The sequence below is a fragment of the Pomacea canaliculata genome, linkage group LG4 (assembly GCF_003073045.1).
Source record: "Pomacea canaliculata isolate SZHN2017 linkage group LG4, ASM307304v1, whole genome shotgun sequence".
Taxonomy (NCBI): Eukaryota; Metazoa; Mollusca; class Gastropoda; order Architaenioglossa; family Ampullariidae; genus Pomacea; species Pomacea canaliculata.
In genome coordinates this window covers 9,928,001-9,947,028 of record NC_037593.1, presented here as the reverse complement: position 1 = coordinate 9,947,028, position 19,028 = coordinate 9,928,001, and positions in this window count along the sequence as shown.

Sequence of the window (19,028 nt, the reverse complement as noted above, 5' to 3'; positions counted from 1 at the left end):
GAGCGCATCTCCCTTCATCCAAAAACCAAACACTCCGCGTTCTGCAGTGTTAGTGTCCATCCAATCCGCCGCGCAGGCATGCGCACGTGACTAGAGTTCTCTCCCCTGGGATTATGGCCGGCGGCGAGACGAAGATTCCAAAGTTACAAACCGTCGCACGGCGTCAGGTAAAAGTGTCATTACGAGCCCTGCTTTCCTCCCTTCCTATTATCTCCCTTTGCGAGGGGAGGGCACTCTGCTACAACAGGTGTGGACGAGGTCTTGAACTGGCGCGTGCTTAATGCTGGTTGTTTCAGTAAACCGGATATGCTGCACTTTTTTCCCTGCTCCCCCTTTTTGTATGGAGGGATTTCTATGACGTCTTGCGTTATTCATGGAATATCGGAGGCTCAAACGGCCAGTGATGCTCACCGAGGACAGAATAACTTGTTTCTGGCAGTTGGAGCTGCTGACGGAAACTGGGAGAAAGAATACAAACCACAAAATTCTGATATTGAAACTCTGCGCTTTTTTTTTTACGAATAATGGAAAACTATTATAATTTCTCAATTTAAAAAAAAAACTATGGGCCTTCCTTCAGTCCTGGCCTTTCATCATCATCATCATCATCATCATCATCATCAGCAGCAGCAGCAGCAGCAGCAGCAGCAGCAGCAGCAGGACAGTCGGTTATAATCTTCACACATGTCCATCTAAAACATAAATTACATGACCATTACCATCATTATCATAATTATTATCAGCCTAAGGTTCTAGTAATGTGCAGGTTGACCCAGGAAAGGTCAGAGGCTAGTTTCGCAACGTGTTTCTAAAACTGTAGTAAACAAGCAAATTTCGAAACATTTTGGAAAAATTGCAAGTGAAAAATGTGCTGAAGAAATTAAGTTGTATCTTATTTGTTAAAACCTTTACAAAGTTCTATAAATGTATTGTGCATTGGTTCTAAAAATAATCTGATAGCCGGATTCCTGCCTCGAGTCTGAAGGAACACGAAAGTCGCAATGCATGTGAAGGACTCGGGTAAGATTTAGTCCAAGCTCCACTCACTGCACGGCTCTCACCCACCAAGATGGCGGCACAGCAAATGCAGGTCGAGTTGCCAGCACATTAAAAAAGGTCTTCAGTCTCAAATGTTTCTCAACACTGGAACAACTATGTTTATAGTGGGCGTTCGTGATGCCATAAACCTTACCTGAGCGGCCTTTTAAAAAAATAATAAAATGAAATAAATAGAAATATCCCTTCACCCGGGTCATTAAAGGCCCATAATTCCACTCTGGATCATAACCGAAGCCTCTTTAATCGCACCTTAGCATGGTGACGGGCGTCCGCTCAATAACAGTTGGACAACAAGCGGCTCTATCATCCGTAAGCAGCTGCCATTGTTGCAAGTGGAAAGAAACGAAAAATCTAAACTTTACTGCCCCAATTTAGCAACAACGTCCAGTTTCGCTTGCGCATGCGTAATCGAACCTTAGCGCCTACCCCACCCCATGCCCCGAGCGCCAACACACACACCAACACACAATTTCTTTGAATACACATTGTTCCCTAGAAATGTTTTCGTCAAAAAATCAAGCGTATTTAATCGATGTTCGAGAACCAAACCCTTGATATAAAAACATTTAACAGACAGCGACTGGGAAAGGGACCAGCAAGCTACCCGTTTATACATAGATATATATTTGGTGAAAGAAGAGCAAAACAATGAGAACTGTCGAAATAAACCGCTTGTCGGGACTCTACTCTTAGAAAAGGGTGTATGGGTGGGTGTGGGTTTTCAATGCACATTCATCTGAATTACGAGATACAAACAAACGTACGCAACCCGTCCTCAAGTTCACGCTGGTGACCTCGTCGCTAGGAAAAAAAAAAAAAATTAAAGACAAAAATCGGAGAAAAAAATTCAGAAAATAAAACATGGCGGGGTATCATGTTTCTGGCGCACATCACCCTCTAGTCTTTGGAGCCTCCACCCTCCACTCCCACTTCCAACTCTGTCCCCAACTCTGGGCTCGACAGGCAAGGAAAGCGGGTGGCCACGCGCAGGCGAGAGCGGCTTGCACGTGCACTTTCTAAACTCGGGTTTCTTGGCAGTTGCCTGGCGGCAATGGACGGCGTAATGACCAGTGTTCGGCGTGTCGTGACGGGCAGGCCACGAGAGGGGGATGCGGGGAAAATTACGGGGTGGCTAACAAGTGAGACAGCAGCAGGAAGGAAAGGGAGTAGGCCAAGATGGCAGTACGAGAGAGAGAGAAAAAAAAAAGAAAAAGCCACGCTGCGCAGTTGTTTTATTAACTCTGCGCCGTTCTCTATTAACTCTGCGCCGTGCCAGCCATCGAGTGTAATTCTGCTTAATCTGTATTAGCTGTATACTTATACAGTAGGGAACTAAAGCGAATGAATAAAGACTGACAGTAACAACGCAACGTATCACATAGACACATAGCTCCACGAGCTGGAAAACAAAAGTGTGGGATGGGACCACAGATTTATTCATCACGTGACACAACAGTTGCTTCTGTCTGTGACCGTCAACAACATTCTCATGTATACCACATCTTTACAGTCTTCAGCAAGACATGGCCGGTTCCTAATTATTTATATAAGTAGACATTATAGTTCTATGTACAATGTATAAGCAGCTGTTAAACCGGAAACGTTTATATGGTACGACGTATCCCGAAGACCCTTCGGAAGATCTTGAGATGAAGAGAATATTGAGACGATCAACAACCGTTCAGTGCAAGACGTAGCAGGGGACGGTTGTAAGTTGCTGGTCAACGATAAGCATTTCGAATCTGGACACGAAAACGAGGCTGACATTCAGTTTTTATTATAGATATTATAGATGGAAGATGATAGTAACCGCGATTGTTTTCCATTCATCCCATAGAAAAATTTTTTTTTTAAACATCTCATCTGTTGATCAAACATTCGATCCCTGTTTTCAGCTGATCACGTCCTGCATCCCTGTAAATATTCTCTTGAGCATCAGTTCACTCAAACGAACTTTCTGTCCTCAGCTCCAGCCTCTCTTTGATGTGCAACACACGCACGGACGACGCGATCGAGTCGCAATGTAAGCATTCTCTCCCCTTGTCTTACTCGCCCCTCCAGCCTCCCTTCGTCTTCCATACCCCTACCCACCCTGCCGTCTAACCCACCCGTTCCCACTGAGCGTGACACGGGCCCATCTATCTGACACTGGACACGTGGTTCATTCATCTTCCTCGCGAGACGGCGGAGACAAACTGCGACTCTGGGTAATTTGCAAATAACAGGCTAGCGTTTGGGAAGGAGGGGCGGAGGCAGCTCGAGTCCCCGTGCTGGAGGACGGGTGGGGGACCATTAGTCACGTAACGTGTCCGTCCTCTTCCCTCCCCCTCCCGTTTAACTGTCTCTTTTTCGTGCGCGAAAGAGGCGACCGCGTTGCACCTGTTGGGACCTCTTTCACTAGATGTCAGGTGCTGGAGGTGCCAGTCCCGGTGTGGGGTGGGTAGATGGGTGGGAGGAGTGTCGTAGACTTCGCCCAGTCGCTGTCAGGCTCGGCAGGAGAGAAACAGGTGAACGCCCTTAGATAACCTACTCCGTCACCTACACGGGTGGAGAGCGGGTTATAGGGGTTTACCTTTCCTGGGACTTGTTTTGAAACTCGGATTGTGCTGGCTGATTTGTGGCTGTAGGTGCTGATAGATTGCTCTGTCCTGTCGCTGGTGGTGTCCATAGTCACACCGTACGAGGTGGGCCGCACCTCGGGACGTACCCTGACTGATCTCCCGTTATCTGTGTACCCCGCGACCTTTCTGATGAAGCCACCACAAACAGGACACGAGGATGGAGCTTGCTACCTGACTGATGTAAATTAATTCTTGCTGGTTTTTATTTATTTTTGAGACATGTTGCGTACAACAATATTTTTGTCTATATTTTTGTCATCTATCCGCGCGCGTGTTTATGCATGTATGTGTATGTGCGCGCGTGCGTTCGTGTCTCTGTGTGATATTTTATGGACACAAATCTTTGACTACACTTCCAGTGCGATGAGATTTGTACATTTTGTCAAATTCTTCACACCGTTCAGGCACCACAGTCAAGTTGTGAAGTAAACAAAACTATTTACCCTTCACAAGGGACGCAACCTGGGATTATCTCCCCTGCAGCATCCCCCAGCACACACACACAAACACACGTGTCACACGTCACACGTACACGCCCACACACGCACTGCATGCTGGATCTCGCCTGAAGTGAATAAGGGTCGGAAATTACAGGGTCGTCGGGTGGAAAGGTGTCAGTGATCGCTAGACTGGACGATGTAATTATGGCCGCTTCCTGTGTGTGTGGTCTTCTCCAGCTTTCAAACGGAGCTGCTAAAAAAAAAAAAATAGAGAAAAGAAAAAGGAAGCCTTTGTCTAAAAGAAATCACGGTGTCGAGTTTTTTTCCTCTTAACTCATCATTCCACTTTGTTTGAAGTACTGGTCTAGGTTACCTACACTCAGTAAGTTCTAACCTTTCTCTATTTGTATTAAGTTTGCTTTTTCGTTAATCTTGATAATATTAAATGTTAATTCAGCACAAGTCAAATAGTTCAGTGCAGGTCAGATCAGAAGTTTTCTAAGGATATATCATAGAAAAAAAACACAATTCGGCTTACCAATAAAAAACATTTTATTACAGAGCGGAATATTTGTGAAACGGAATGACGGGGCAAAGCGCTTGAACATCATGTTTTAATTGTTAACCGACAAAACGAAATGAAGAAGACAGCAATTTTTTAAATATCAGAAACAAATTTAAGGAAGATTCGTCTAAAGTAGAATAATTTAATCACACACTTCAGTGGTGGAGGGGAGGAGGAGGAGAGGGATTCAAATTTCGAAGACATGGAAACATTAAACAGTTCTGTAGAAATCCGAATGAAACAAAATCTGTTTATATGAACTCGTGTCTGCTTCTTCTTATGTGCTCCTTGGTTAATTGTGCCTGTTGGCTGTGCGCACATGATCACCATGATGATGATCTAGTAGAAGTGCCAACAAAAATTTCACAGAAGTACAGTAGTCTTAATTAGTCTCCAGTAGCATGGATGTTGGTCCAAATCCGCGTACGTTCAAGACTGTATATCGTAGTACCACTGCAGGCAGAATACAGTTTAAAAAATATAATGAATAAAAAATTAAGACACTTCATTTGTTTTAAATTTAGGTTTAAAATGCATTTGAAAAAATTTCTAGTGCCATGAAAGTTGCCGACACACTGTACATAAAATTTAGAAATGACGGTGTGGAAACAAACGAAAACTTCCATGTGCAGTAAAACAAACATTATTTTAAAAATAATCAAATAAATTAGTTAATAACAGCATAATCGTGTAATCGCAATGATAGATTGTACAGCAGCATGAAGCACACATTACCTCAACACGGTATTACAAAGCATCGAGACATTTCTTCTCGAACCAAACCCAAAAAATGTTTCCCTTACAAGTACACTATACAGAGTCAATTTACATTAAATAGGAACAGAACAAATAGGAACATAAGCAATAAACATGAAAGAAGAATTATTAGAAGCGAAAGCGATTAATGGTACATAGCTTGTAGATATAGGGGAAAGGCAATCATCCAAACTCAAGGAAGAAATAAACAAAAATCTTTTAGGCTGACGAATGAAAGAGCAGCACACACTTGTATTTTGTCAGAAACTAACAAGTAATTATTTACTCTTGTCTGTATATATAACAATTAGTATCAACCTTTAGGTTCTTCTTCCCCTGTTGGCCCCCACAGAACGTGTGTGGAAGGTCCACCACCTGAAGCACGTGATCACTTTCATGTCGGACAAAGAGATGCGAACCTTTCAGCTGTCCCCCATGACCCTGGTGTCGGATTCCTGTCAACCGTCGATATTTTTTGTTATGGCTTGTGGTCTATGTATTCAGTTAAGTACCATTTCTCACACTGTCTATGACAGAATATTTATTTACTATTTAATTATTATATTTATTTTATTTTGTTGTTTGCTTTTATTATTATTTATTACAGTTTTAAACTATGGCGCTTTAAAAAAAAATACTTGATGGTCAAGTACGGCCTGTTGTGATTTTGAGTTAGCGCCCAATAATATTAGCATGAACTTTAGACCACTATACGTATTTATAAATAATAAATAAATCAAAGATAAAAATGAAGCAGAAAACATGTCTGCGAGAAAAATATTGCTGAATTACATAAACCATACAGTTAAACTGCTAGTCAACAAAACTGCTGTGTGATTATTTCCTGAAGCCTCTGTCTGAAACTAGTGAATTTAATAAACTGACAAGATCATTCCTAAAGATTACCTACAGTTTGTTCTTCCTTTTAAATAATTCCACAACCCTGTTAATTAGGCTGTAATTCGTCCGATTTTAAGATACTCAGTGAGGGGACATGAACACTCATCGTCCCAATTTCCAGTGGAGGTCAAAGGTTATGAAAATAAGGTGCGGTCCAGAGTTCTTGCTGCAGTTTTCGCTCGATTTTGCTTTACAGCTGCATGTGGTAGTATCTGGTCAGGACAAGGACTCGTCTGAACACAAAAAGTACAACAAGCATGCAAGTTACACTTACACTCGCAATACAAACGTCATCACACCTATTTCCGCTTCTCCGCACTTCTTCCTAGTTTTACGCGTTGTCCTGTACAGCGCCATCTCGAGGCTTCACGGTGTCGTTTGTCAAGGCAACGATTGAAATTAAGGTGTCGAGGTCAATGATGGTCACGTGTCCGAAGCTACTCACTGGGAAGTTTAGGACAAGAAAAAAAAAGGAAAAAAAAATCAGCGTCCCGCGCAGCATCGTTGCTGTGGTGTCGGCCGACTGCGCCTTCCGTTGCTAGCATCCTCCCGATGTCGACTGTGAACCGCTGTTTCATTTACGTGCAGGCGGCGCTATTTTTAGATCCTTTGTAAACTTTTCTCGCGTGCGCTGTTTACGACCCGCGCGACTACGCGTGAAATGAGCGTGGTGCACGTGCACCTGCACTCGGTCATCGGCGGTGACGTGGACATGACGTTTTTGTCACTCCGCGTGTGACAGGCACCAATTACCTGCCCTTTCACTCACGTGCAGCCACTTTCCGTGCACGTGGAGAACAGCCACCGCTAATATCTCGGGGGAGTGTGTGTAGGGAGGGTGGAACATTTAATAGCTTGTCTGTTTATTTGATGGCTTGTTTATTTATTGTTATGGTCCATCTGATATACTTTCTTTTCTACCAGTATAAAAGGAAAAAGCCTTTGAGGAAAGTTAATTTTGAATGGCGCAAGTCATGTGGTTTATTTTAATTTACTTAAAACTTGATTGAAAAATTAAATTAAAAAAATAAAACATACTCATGCAAGTGCAAAGGCCTGTTAGAAGTTGGCTAGAACATGACACAGCAGCACCAGATTCTTGTTGTCTTAGCAATATACTTAGCCTTCGAGATACTCCTGACATTGTCTCGGATGTACGGGTAGATCTCTCGACATTTACAATTCCACACGCAGTCTGTCATGGCTGACTCAATGTCTTCTGCTGAGGGAAATCACTTCACAGTTCACACACCCAGTGATCGCTCCTGCAGGTAATCGTTAGTTTGTACAGCAAGTAGAGTACAGTACAGTCGTCCATTATTTCACTGGAAGGACATCAGCACAGAGGAGCATCCACTCACACTCCTTTGCTCTAGAGGTACACAAGTTTCACAGTACTCACAGGTAACTATTCTAACCATCCTGTCAAAGTAACACTGACAAATTGAGCTTGACAAAACCATCCAGTGGCGCTGACAAACTACCCACCGAAAATTCATCCAGCAGTGTTGACAGTCAATGCTAACTAACATCCATGAGACAGACCACTTCAGGACTCCTTCCACCCGAAAGTCATGGAGATGGCAAGCCAACAAAAATAGTTTTGGGCGAACGCCGAAGTCCACGGTCGTCGTTGAAGAGGAAGAGGATGATAATGCTGCGTAAATGGCGGAAGCAGTGGAGCACTGCCAAATTGCTCGTTTATAGAGCTGTCAGCTCTCAGCGCCACCACATCCCCCAGGCCCTCGCCTCCTCCCCTCCACACACACAGCATTGTGAAGCTGTTAGGAAGAGAAGTTGCTGCGTGCATCTTTGTCCACTTCAGCTGGTGAATACGGAGACCAGTGGTCGGAAGTGAGTGGGTTCAGGGGTCACAAAAGCGACGAGAAAGACAGTCCTTGTCGCGCTCCTCCCATCGAGCAGCAACGTCCCTCGCCCTCCTACGTCACCCGGCTTTGCCAGACCCGGGGTGGGGACAGACCGTCCAGCAGGAACAATGCTCAAGGCCGTGTCACGACGTGGCCAGCCTGACAGCTTGACAGCCCCATGCAGACGGCTGGCGGCCACCCGTCGTCCAGGCAACGCCACCCAGCCGTGACGCACCCTCCGCTCTCGGGGTGGTCCTACCCGGCCAAGGACTTTCCGCTTGGTGCACGCGGTGTATTTCTGGGCTTACAGGGGCATGTGGGAATGTTGGTGTCTCCTTGTCATGCGTGTGAAAAGGAGACACACAGACCCACGCCCACCATGAAAGCCATTCTCCTCCAAGTCTTTTTGTAGTTTTTTGTCTGATTATTTCTACACTACACAAGTCCTGCTTTTGTGTCGTTTGGTGACGATGATGGACCAGATGGTACAAGTACAGCATATACAGGGGTTTCACTTGAGGGGAATTCCTCATTAGAGTATGTTTACACCCTGCGCGAAAGGATACGTGTTGTGAGGAAGACAACGGATGTCGCCAACCTCCTCCCTTGCAGGCTCACCTGGTCTTGACAAGTGCCCACAGACTTCACTGCTCGTGTTTTGCTGCTCTTCACAGAACAGAACAAAACGGTCTCGTGCACACTGTTATAATCTCTGTGCTGCTGTGAGCCAGGAGTTAACCAATGGTGGTCACAATGCCCGACTACAAGACTATCAGACGGTACCACCGATCGTGTGACAATCAGTCGCCTCAAAAGGGAACGGGAGATAATTTCGAGCGTCTGTTTTTTTAAAATTAAAGTTAAGAAGTATGCTGAGGTCAGGTCGATTCAACTAAGTAACAGCACTGACAGAAGCTGTTGGTATCTGATCTGGCCATCGACTAGGAACCTCGACAAGGTCTTGACTCTCTGTGACCCTACAAACTGGAGAATATCCGCATGTCACTGTTTCTTCTTCTTCTTCTTTCGAGTGAATGTATCTTGTATGTTATGTATCCTCTGTCCCGGGCAAGCCGTGAACTCCACAGTCTGGCGTGACCCCAAAACTTGACATTTACGGAGGCCTTTGGGAGCCAGACTTTGTCTTTTGTCGTTTTTGTTTGTAGAGTGAAGAAGATGGCGGGCAGTGCTGTGGTATCTCCTACACAGACAGAGAGATGAAGCTTTTATGTCAATGCTCTTGAAGTGACTGTTGAGGTTGCTGTGTCCTGTCCTCATGGTGTGACAGCTGCTGGAGTTCATCTGTGTCCTGAGTGCTTCTGTTGGTTTTGTTATTGTACTGGTTTGTCCTTTTGTTTGCAGTTAGTCTTCCTGCTTTCTTGGTTGTCCTTTACTGCTGCCTTCTGCTTTCTCATTTCAGCAATCCCTGTGGACTTTGTACACTTAGATTGTTGATGTTGCTCTGACAGAAGAGACTATGAGACCTAGATACCCTGTGACCCTACAGAGTGAAGGACCTCGAGATGCATCCACGGGACTACAGTTGTATGCAAGAAATCGTGAAGCGACCGATCGCTTGTCATAAAAACAACAATAGAAGAGGGGATAATAAAGAACTGACAACAAAGAAAAAAAATGAATGGGAAGTAACCCCTCTCCCCCCACAAAAAAACAACAAAAAACCCCGTGGACTAAACAAGCTAAAAGAAAAACAAAGATACAAAGCCTGCCTGCTCACATTTATTGTTGAAGCAAAGCACCAGCATGTGCCGACAAGGAACTCAGGATTGTGTGCTGAGGTGAGCGTATTGTACAACCACCCTTCTCCCTAAACCCACGTGACTTGCTGTAGCCATATCATATTCCACAGGGGGAAAAAAAGAAGGCGAATTTCCTTGGGGCACGTGTACAGCCTTAAAACCACGATCCGTCTAAAAGTGATCTAACCAACAAACCCAGCGATGGTCCATTCATTATCAAAGAAAAGAAACTTTGCATCTACCCGGACGGAACACGGGTGAGAATACAAAGTCACACGCCGGACGAAGTCAGAGCTTGCTCAAATGTTGACCGAGCACCCCGAAGAGGAGCAGGCGCAACTGGAAAGGCGTGAGGTGGTCAATGGGAAGAAGCAAAGATCTGTAATCCAGGCTCTCCACGTGGAGAGGCAGCAGTAGCGGGCCTTTGTGCATGCGTGCAGCGCGGGTAACCGGACCTCCGGGGTCTCCGCAGGGCCAACGACTCGCTTGCACACTGTGGTACTTGATGAACGAGAAAAATAGTACACACTCTTTTTTTTAAGGTCTTTTCAAAAAAGGGTGAGTAAGCATGAATACTCCCTCAAGATGACACACCGTGGGTTAAACATTTCTTTACAGCCAATATTACCAGTAGAACGAAACTAGGAAGGCGGAATTTTAAAGAAAACACAGAGCACGATATGTTCCCGAATAAATGATTTAATTTACAGTACGATGGCTATTCCTATATTCTGGAATATTCGATTAACGTGACAAAAAAAAAAAAAAAAAAGGTTTCGACAATTCTCGTTTGTGCACAATAAGAACCCAAAGCCTTCAATTATAATGAAGTTACACTTTTATTTAGACATCAACTAATTACTTCGATTCTCATTAACTTACCTCTTCGATGATGTAAGTGTATTTAGGCACAGTAAGCCAGTAGTGTCAAAGGTCACAGTTTGCAGTCGCGTGACTGCGCAGTTCTGACCGCTGAACGGGTAGTGAGTGGGTCACGTGTAGTCCATAGTCGACAGATCAAGTGTGCTATTCACCTTAAAACAATTTTTTTTTTTACAAAACAGCGTTTCCATAATTCATGGCAATACCTAACTGACACATCATAAGCAAAATAGATACTACGTGCTGTATGTGTAAGATATATCTATACTGTACTAATCACCGCTAAACTATGGTGTAAAAGACTAAAAATGTCAGAAAATGTTAAAATCTGAAAGAATCGCATTGAAAGAAAAGAAATTTAATAAACATGCATTTGAATACATCTAAGTATATGTATATAATAGTACTAAAAAACAAAAATAAAAACAACAAACTAAAAAAAGAAAACAACCAAACCCGTGAATTTCTCTGGGTAACAAAATAACAACATAAAAAGGGTGGATGAATACATCACATGGGAGCACCTGCTGAAGCACCAAAACCAGTTAAAAGAAGTACAAAAATTATGGTCTCAGGATCACAAAAACATTGAAGTAACGATGGCTCCCTGTCCTGGCTTTGATCTCCGACCGTAATCCAAGGGAAAGTACTCTGCCGACGAAATCCCACAGCGAAAGGACTGGTTTTGCTAGTCTTTGTTGGGGGTTATTACCTCCCACGGTGTCAAACATTTGCTACCTCCTTCGCTGCGTCTCCCCCATCCACTCATTGCCCCCCACTACAACCTTCGACCAGTTCCCTCCCTTCAAGCTGTAGTTGGCAGCACCGGAGCCAGCACCAACCAAGAGTTACGTTTTCTTGATTTAAAAAAAAATCCTCTCGTCTACCTCCTCCTCTCTCCCACTACCCCACTACCTAATTTTAGCTCCAGCAAGTTTTTATCTATTTCACCGTCAGCATATAAAAAGTTGGCGTACATAATCCTCCCTGCACTTCACCACCATCACCACCACAACCACCACCACCACGCTTGCCATGAAATTCCTCGTCGTTTCCTTCTACCTCAGGCTTAGCTTCTACTAAAAGTTAGCGGCTAGGTCTTCGCGCCTATAAACCTTTTCCTTGCACAATCCCGCTACCTCTTCTCACTCCCCCATCACCTCCCTGGCCCTCCTCCTCCCCCGCCGCCTCTCCTTTCAGTGGGACTAGGGTTCGCGGCTACTCGGGAAGTGCGTCTGGCGCCGCGGTCCGTGCAGTTGTCGTGGGATCGGAACCCGCGGAGACTAAATTTGATTAGACACCGCCCGAAGAATGGCGACTTGCGCTTTTGATGCCGTTGATACCGAAAATCGGGCGAGATATTCCGAGATCCTCACCTCCGTCTTCAGTTTCGAACAGTAGAAGCCTGCTTGGGACGAGGTTCGATAGACACGTGAACAAGGCCAGGGAGTGGGTATGTTTTCACACCTGAATGTTCCATGGAAATGTTTCGCTCTGTTACACGTTAAAGATGGTGAACATGACTGCCACTTTGTCAAAAAAGTGAATCGTAAAATAAAGAATTTCTGAAAGAGTTATATGATATTTTGTGGCTGTGTGTGCCTACATACAGTAGGTAGTTTTATTAATTTGGTGATTGCATATAGAGGCATATAGCTACACTTTTACAGCTGGTCACAACAGACTGACAGGAAAGCTTTAAAATGTAGTAACGTCTGAGTGTGAACTGTGAACATCTAAAGAATGAATGTAATGACAATCACATTGTAGCTACACTGGGAAACAACTCTCCATCTCTAATATCAAGTTATCTATGTAGCGTAGTATCATTTACAGTTAGTCCAGACTGATCAACCCTGAGGGACTGGCTAGAGTTTCTTTTTACCATTTCCTTCTTTCTTTCGTCCTTTTTCTTGCCCTTTTTTAATTTTATAAATAATTTATTAATGACACTAATGTTATTCATGTGGATAAGTATAAATATGTCTGAGACAGGGAAAAAGGTTTCGTTTTCTTGTTACTTCAAAACTTTCTGCAGCCATCAGGGAGATTAAAAACTATTCCTTTATTTTTACTGTAAAACATCGCGCTGTTTGAATAAATAAAAAAATCCTTTCTGGTCTCCTGTAGGGAGGAGAAGCTAATGGAACCCGCCAACTAGTGGGTAAGACTACACTGAGGGGCACGTCAAAGAAAAGACAACTGCAAAACTTGGGCCTCCGTGTTGGCGCACAGGGGACTAAGGGAGCTAATTGTTCCTATCAGAAACAGATGGGCAGCTGTATCACTGGAGGTACTGGGGGTGGGTGGGTGGGAGAGGAGGGGTATACGGTGGGAGGGACGACAGGTTCTTGAGGAAGAAGTGGGGTGGATGGAGGATGCCGAGAGAGGAGGAAGCTTCAGAGCAGACAGCGCGCGCGATAGGGATCCGCGAAGCTGGGAGGATCAAACAGAATCAAACAATGAGTCACATCAGTGGAAGAAGGAAGGAGAGAAAGGACGAAGAAAGAAAGGAGAAGACAGAAGGACAAGGGAGGGAATCGAAAGTTGGGGGAGGGATGAAGGACGGAGGGGGGAAATATACTAGAGAGATTGTCAATATGTCAGATGACAAAAGTCTGCCTATTGTTAGTCCTCTTTGGGTGTGTAGGAGTGAATAAAAACTAAAGACTGCTCGGTTGTACATTTAAAAAAAAAATTTTTAAAAATTCGTCTTCTTCCGAAAAGTTGTTCTTAGAAATCTTCGTGCAACCCAGTTTGAGATAGCTCTGTGTTGTTCAGACCATTGTCTTTTGACTAACTACATACCCCCCGAGAAAGTGAGACTATAAAGTATCTTTCATTTTGTTTACATGTCTGCACCAGCCTAAACATCGAAGACCTATTTCCTGACACGATGTAGCAGCCATGCGATTGCTGGTTACTTTTTGACAAGTCTGCAAGAGGGAAGACAGCTGACACCATTTTGACATTTTGACAAGAATGCAGCAGCCTCCAGATTCCAGTCTCGATACGCGCGCTGGCCTACTCCTTCTATTTATCTTGACCTATCTTCACTGTGGTAAGCAGCAAACCGTATGACATGTCTCCACTAGTCTAAACATTCACTTTATCTTGACCTATCTGCACCACGGTGAGCCTCCCAGCCTGAGTATGTCTGCTCCACAATGGAACATTATGGCTTCAGTTCCATTTTTCATCTACCCGAGACATAAAGTAAATAAATTAATTAATAGATTTATTGAATTTTTGTAATTATGCACTCTAAACCGACCAAGTTGCTCTGATTGTGAAGTAATTTTTTTTAAACAATTCCCCTTTTCAACACACTATGTTACTGCGTATTTAACATTAACATACCATCACCACCTCATACCAAAAAAGTTAAATGTTGTAGTTTGTTTTATGATTATATCAAGTAGTAGCCTTATATGAAAGACAACATGATCACGAGCTGAGTGGTGCAAATAAAATAGCAAAATGTGGTTTGGAACTGCCAAGGGTGTTCGGAGTCCAATGCTGGTCATGGCCGAAGTCAGGCACTGCTTCACTCTTGTATTTAATTCTCACGTGTGAGGGTAAAGGGTTGAAAAGATCCCTCCGAGGTCTACAAATAAAAGTTGTGATTGGATGTAGTTTCACGAGTTTTCTTCTGCTCAGCGAAGATGTGAGTGCTTACAGAATCACTGTCATCTGAGAGGGACTCTACTCCTTGTTACTCCTCGAGGAGCGTAGGTCTGTAACGAGAGGGACTCTGATAAAAGTCCCCGTGTTCTCTCTGTTTGCCTTAAGTCTAATAATTTTCTGCTGGAGTTTCTGCAGTCTAATTAGTGATGTCCTTTTGTGTTTCTGAAAGTGTTGGATATTGAACTTGCAAGAAAAATGTATTCACTGTACCCATCTGTACCTGTGTCTATCGTTTTGTCTGATAAAATACTCGGCTAATAATTTTACAAAAATGCAAATTACTAGACCAATAAGAAAATTCTTTAGAGATGAGGAATGAAAATACCCCAAAATAACAAGCAAATGATAAAAGGTTCGAATTTGGGCTCTCGTTTATCAGCTGTATCGGTTTTGCATAACGCATAACTTTCCTAAATGTAATTCTTATCAAGAACAAATAATTTGAACTATTGTATTAACTTCAAAAAAATTTTCATTATTTTCTTTTCTAAAATTTCAGTTTCTACCTGCAAAATCTGGTCGATATCAAAACCGTCCATGTTTCGATTTGAAAGCACGCAACCGGAAGTACGTATTGGCCTCGGTCTGCATGCGAGTGAGCAACGAGGCTTGGCGAGAACAAGCTGCTGGCGTGCGCTGCCAAATCTCCTCCCGTCTCTCGACAGATCTGTGGTTGACCCCCGCGCAACAGCATCCCAGCATCTAACTCTGACAACGACTGCTGCAGACGACGGTTATTGCGCTCGGGTAATGACTGAGCCGCCCGCCTCGCTGACAGTCTCGTGTGACCGGCGAGAGTTCACAGGGACCGACTATCACGTGGGGCAGACGAGCCTTGCAATCGGTGACAAGAGTTGCGTGCCGAGCCTTGCAAGCGTGAAACGATCGCGGGTCGAACCGACTGGAAAAGTTGGCGCATGGGCAGAGAAGCAGGCGCCGTTTATTACAGGAGTTAGGCATTAAGAGTTACCTGTCCTGAACCCCACGTGTAGCCGCAGCGCAGCTCACGGGCTATATTTAGAAACACGTCATTGCACACGCTGCGTGCACATACATTCCACAGACAAATCATCCTAAATTAAATACATAGGCTGCAGTTTTGAGTGGAGCCGGTGGTTAGATTGTAGGTCGAGCAACTTTTTTTCTATTTAACAAAAAAAGTAAATAAATAAAAAATATATGAAATTTGTAAAAAAAAATAAATAAATAAAAAATTAAAAAAAAATCGAAAAACTGATGGCGGCACTGCGTTTTGTTATCTTGATCCTCAACTTTGTGTCTAAATTCAAGTGGTGTTTATTTTAGCCGTCATCTATTATTATCTTACAGATGATGGCGAGATGGCATTGTGAATGTTTATTTTCATGTTTCTGTGCCTAGAAACAATAATGCCACTGCTAACATGTTACAAGTACCACTTTCACAACAATTACAATTACTATGGTATCAAAAGTGTTTCTGTAACAATAAAACAAGTATTTTTTATGACATGCGTGTATACAAAAAATTTAGGAGAAGAGCTACTTTTATTAACGCATGATTGTTATCTTTATTCTAAAACAAGTTTCATTTTGCCATTATTCAACACCCACATTCTGTTCATTCTGGGCCCCCTTTCTTTCTGGGGAGAAAGGGCGGGGGTAGAGAGGTGGAGGGGTTTGAGAGGAGTTGGGAAAAGGACAAGCGTGGCTCTGACATGGCGAAAGCCGACACCCAGAGGTCGGAGGAACCGTGTGAGGGGGCGCCATTATCTTGTCCTGGGGGCACCGGGCATGCTCGCCGCCATGCTGCTGATGTCCGGGTAGTGTCCACGCCTTTAGCTGACGGCCCACACTCGCTGTAGGCTGGGTGGCTTCTACCCGCATCTTCCCCATCCCCTCTGTCCGTGACTTCTCCCGCCCTCTACTTCTATCGGTCAGTCATCATCGCCACCAACATCCTCTTCATCGATCACTGAAATCATTAGTTTTTACATCACCGTTTGTAATCGGAACAAAGGGTTTTTTTCAGAGCAGGTCAAAGGGCACTTTTCCCAATTAACCTTTTCTCTGGCGATGTCGTAATAGTTGCCTTGTCTTGCCTTGCTTTGCCTTCCTGACAACAGAGAGGAGACGAGGCTGCCACTAACCACCTCCTGTGACTGACACGCGCCTGTGTGACATGACAATGACTCCATCTTTGACTGACACGCACTGTGTGACATGACAATGACTCCATCTTTGACTGACACGCACTGTGTGACATGACAATGACTCCATCTTACCACCGCCGACAGAAGGGAATATACAGAAGAGACTCCAGGCTCCCTGACAACACTTCATTCAGAGTTGAACGTGGCGCGCTCCTAGAGACCAGACCTGCTCAAAGAGGTGTTGAAATTGACTCAAGAAGTTAATTAACTCGTTTGAGAGGGAGACGAGGACCCATAGGGAGGAAGAAGGAGAAGGAAAGAACAAATCGAGAAATGAGGGAAAAAGAAGGAGAATGAAGATAGCAAAGAGATGTGAATAAAGAGAGAAAGAAAAAGAAGAATCAAAAAAAAGAAAAAAGAGAGAAAGATAAAATGGGACAGAGGGAAGAAAAGAAAGGGAATGAAAAGGGGAGTGATGGAGAGGGCGAAAGAGCGAAAGGACGGAAAAATAAAGAAATGCAGAGAGACAACTGTGTAGATTTGAGACGGAAAGGAAGAAGACAACAAGCAAACAACAACAACAAAAACACACCAAAAAAAAAAAAAACCAAACAAACCCAAACACACAAATAAACAAAAGAATTAACGAATGAATACATGAACAAACAAACAAACAAAGGAACTACCAAGAAGCAAGAGAAGAAAAGAATAAGATAATGAACAACAGAGGGAGAGAAGAAGGTGGCTAAGGTGTAGGTGAAAGCTGTTAAACACGTTTCTAAAGTTCAGTTTGAAATTTGATTATGACAAGTGCTGCAAACACGTGCGCACAGGTCCATAAAGAATAATTATTCGTTGGTGCGTCCACGCTTACCAACGACATTCATCGCCACGTGGAGGGGACCGTGTCCTCCCGCTGACATCGCACGCATCGTCGTCTGACAGGTTAATGTTGGGTTGATATGGGGTGATACGGCCAATAATTGTGAGCAACCAGTCGGCTGACTGGATAAATTACTCCCCAACATCGTATTTAATTAACATTTGTTTTATACTTCTGTTAAAATGCAGCATCTTGACATAAACCGTAGACACTCTTGTTTGTTGGTGTGTATGCTCGTTTTTGTGTTTGTGTGAATGTGCTTACGTACATCTTCTTCCTTCTTTTTTTCTTTTTTTTTTTGGGGGGGGGGATTCTTGTCGTCAAAGGGAAGACCACTAATACTGTTGATTATTGTTATAGTTGTTATTATGATAAGTAGTTTAAGGTACTCACAAAGTTCTGTTATTTTAAATCTTGGTGTCAGCATCAGCCGAGGATGCCAGGACTTGATCGGGCGATAACGACCAACGGTTCCAGACGTCTGTGGCCGGAGATGCCGCAAGCCAAGACACTTTCCATTAGCGCTGGCGCTGAGTGTGTCATCAGTGTGTCATCAGTGTGTCAGTGCACCATGGCAGGGCGGAGTCTAATGCTCGGTGTGAAAATAAGCAAACCAGACCTCGTCGGGTATCTGGGTGGCTAATGCTTTCTCTGCATGTCTCTCAAGATATCCCATTTATTACCAGGTTGGTGCGAGAAAGAAAAACTCTAAGAGGCGGGGGTGGTGGTGGGAGTGAAGGAGAAAAGACTCGCTCTCGACTGCGGACATTTTGTTCATGGCTGTTTCTTGTTTGAACAGACTAGAGAGTCTTACTGCCATACATATCTAGAACTTTGGCTACATGGTGCCTAATCCCTACAAGTGGCTAGAGAGTGACTGAAGACGAATTTCTTCTTTTACTTCTCTTTTTTCTCCCTCTCTGTCTTTGTGTTCATTCATATCAAAGATGAGCACAGTGCAGTGTGTATTATTATGTACGTGAACGTGTGTGTATACGTATGCCCTTGTGTATGTAGTATGTAAATCTGTGTGTGCGTGTGACGCGAGTCTTTTTCATATCGTAATATTATATTAGTCACACGACAATTAATGGCCATCTGTGGGATTGCATGGGGTGAACGAACATCAGTGATCTGAAATGTTTATGTGTGTGGTTGTAGAGTGTTTAAAGTCAAGGTTCGCATTACCGTTTGGAATTTTGTATGTTTGATTATGGCGAGGGCAGTGTTGACGCAGCTGATGCTGTCACGTGTCTCTTGTCGTCAGGCGCCGTGAGGGAAGTGTATGGGGAAGCATCCCATAATGCCTTGCACTTCATGGCAGATGACCTCTCTGACCCAAGTGGTGACGCAAAATTAAGAAAACATTCTTCAGCATTCGTCTCCCTAATTACTAGCTATAAAGTATCACACGTGGTTTAACAAGTTTTTTGAGAGAATTTCTTTAAGAGAGATAGAGACGGAGTGAGAGTGAGA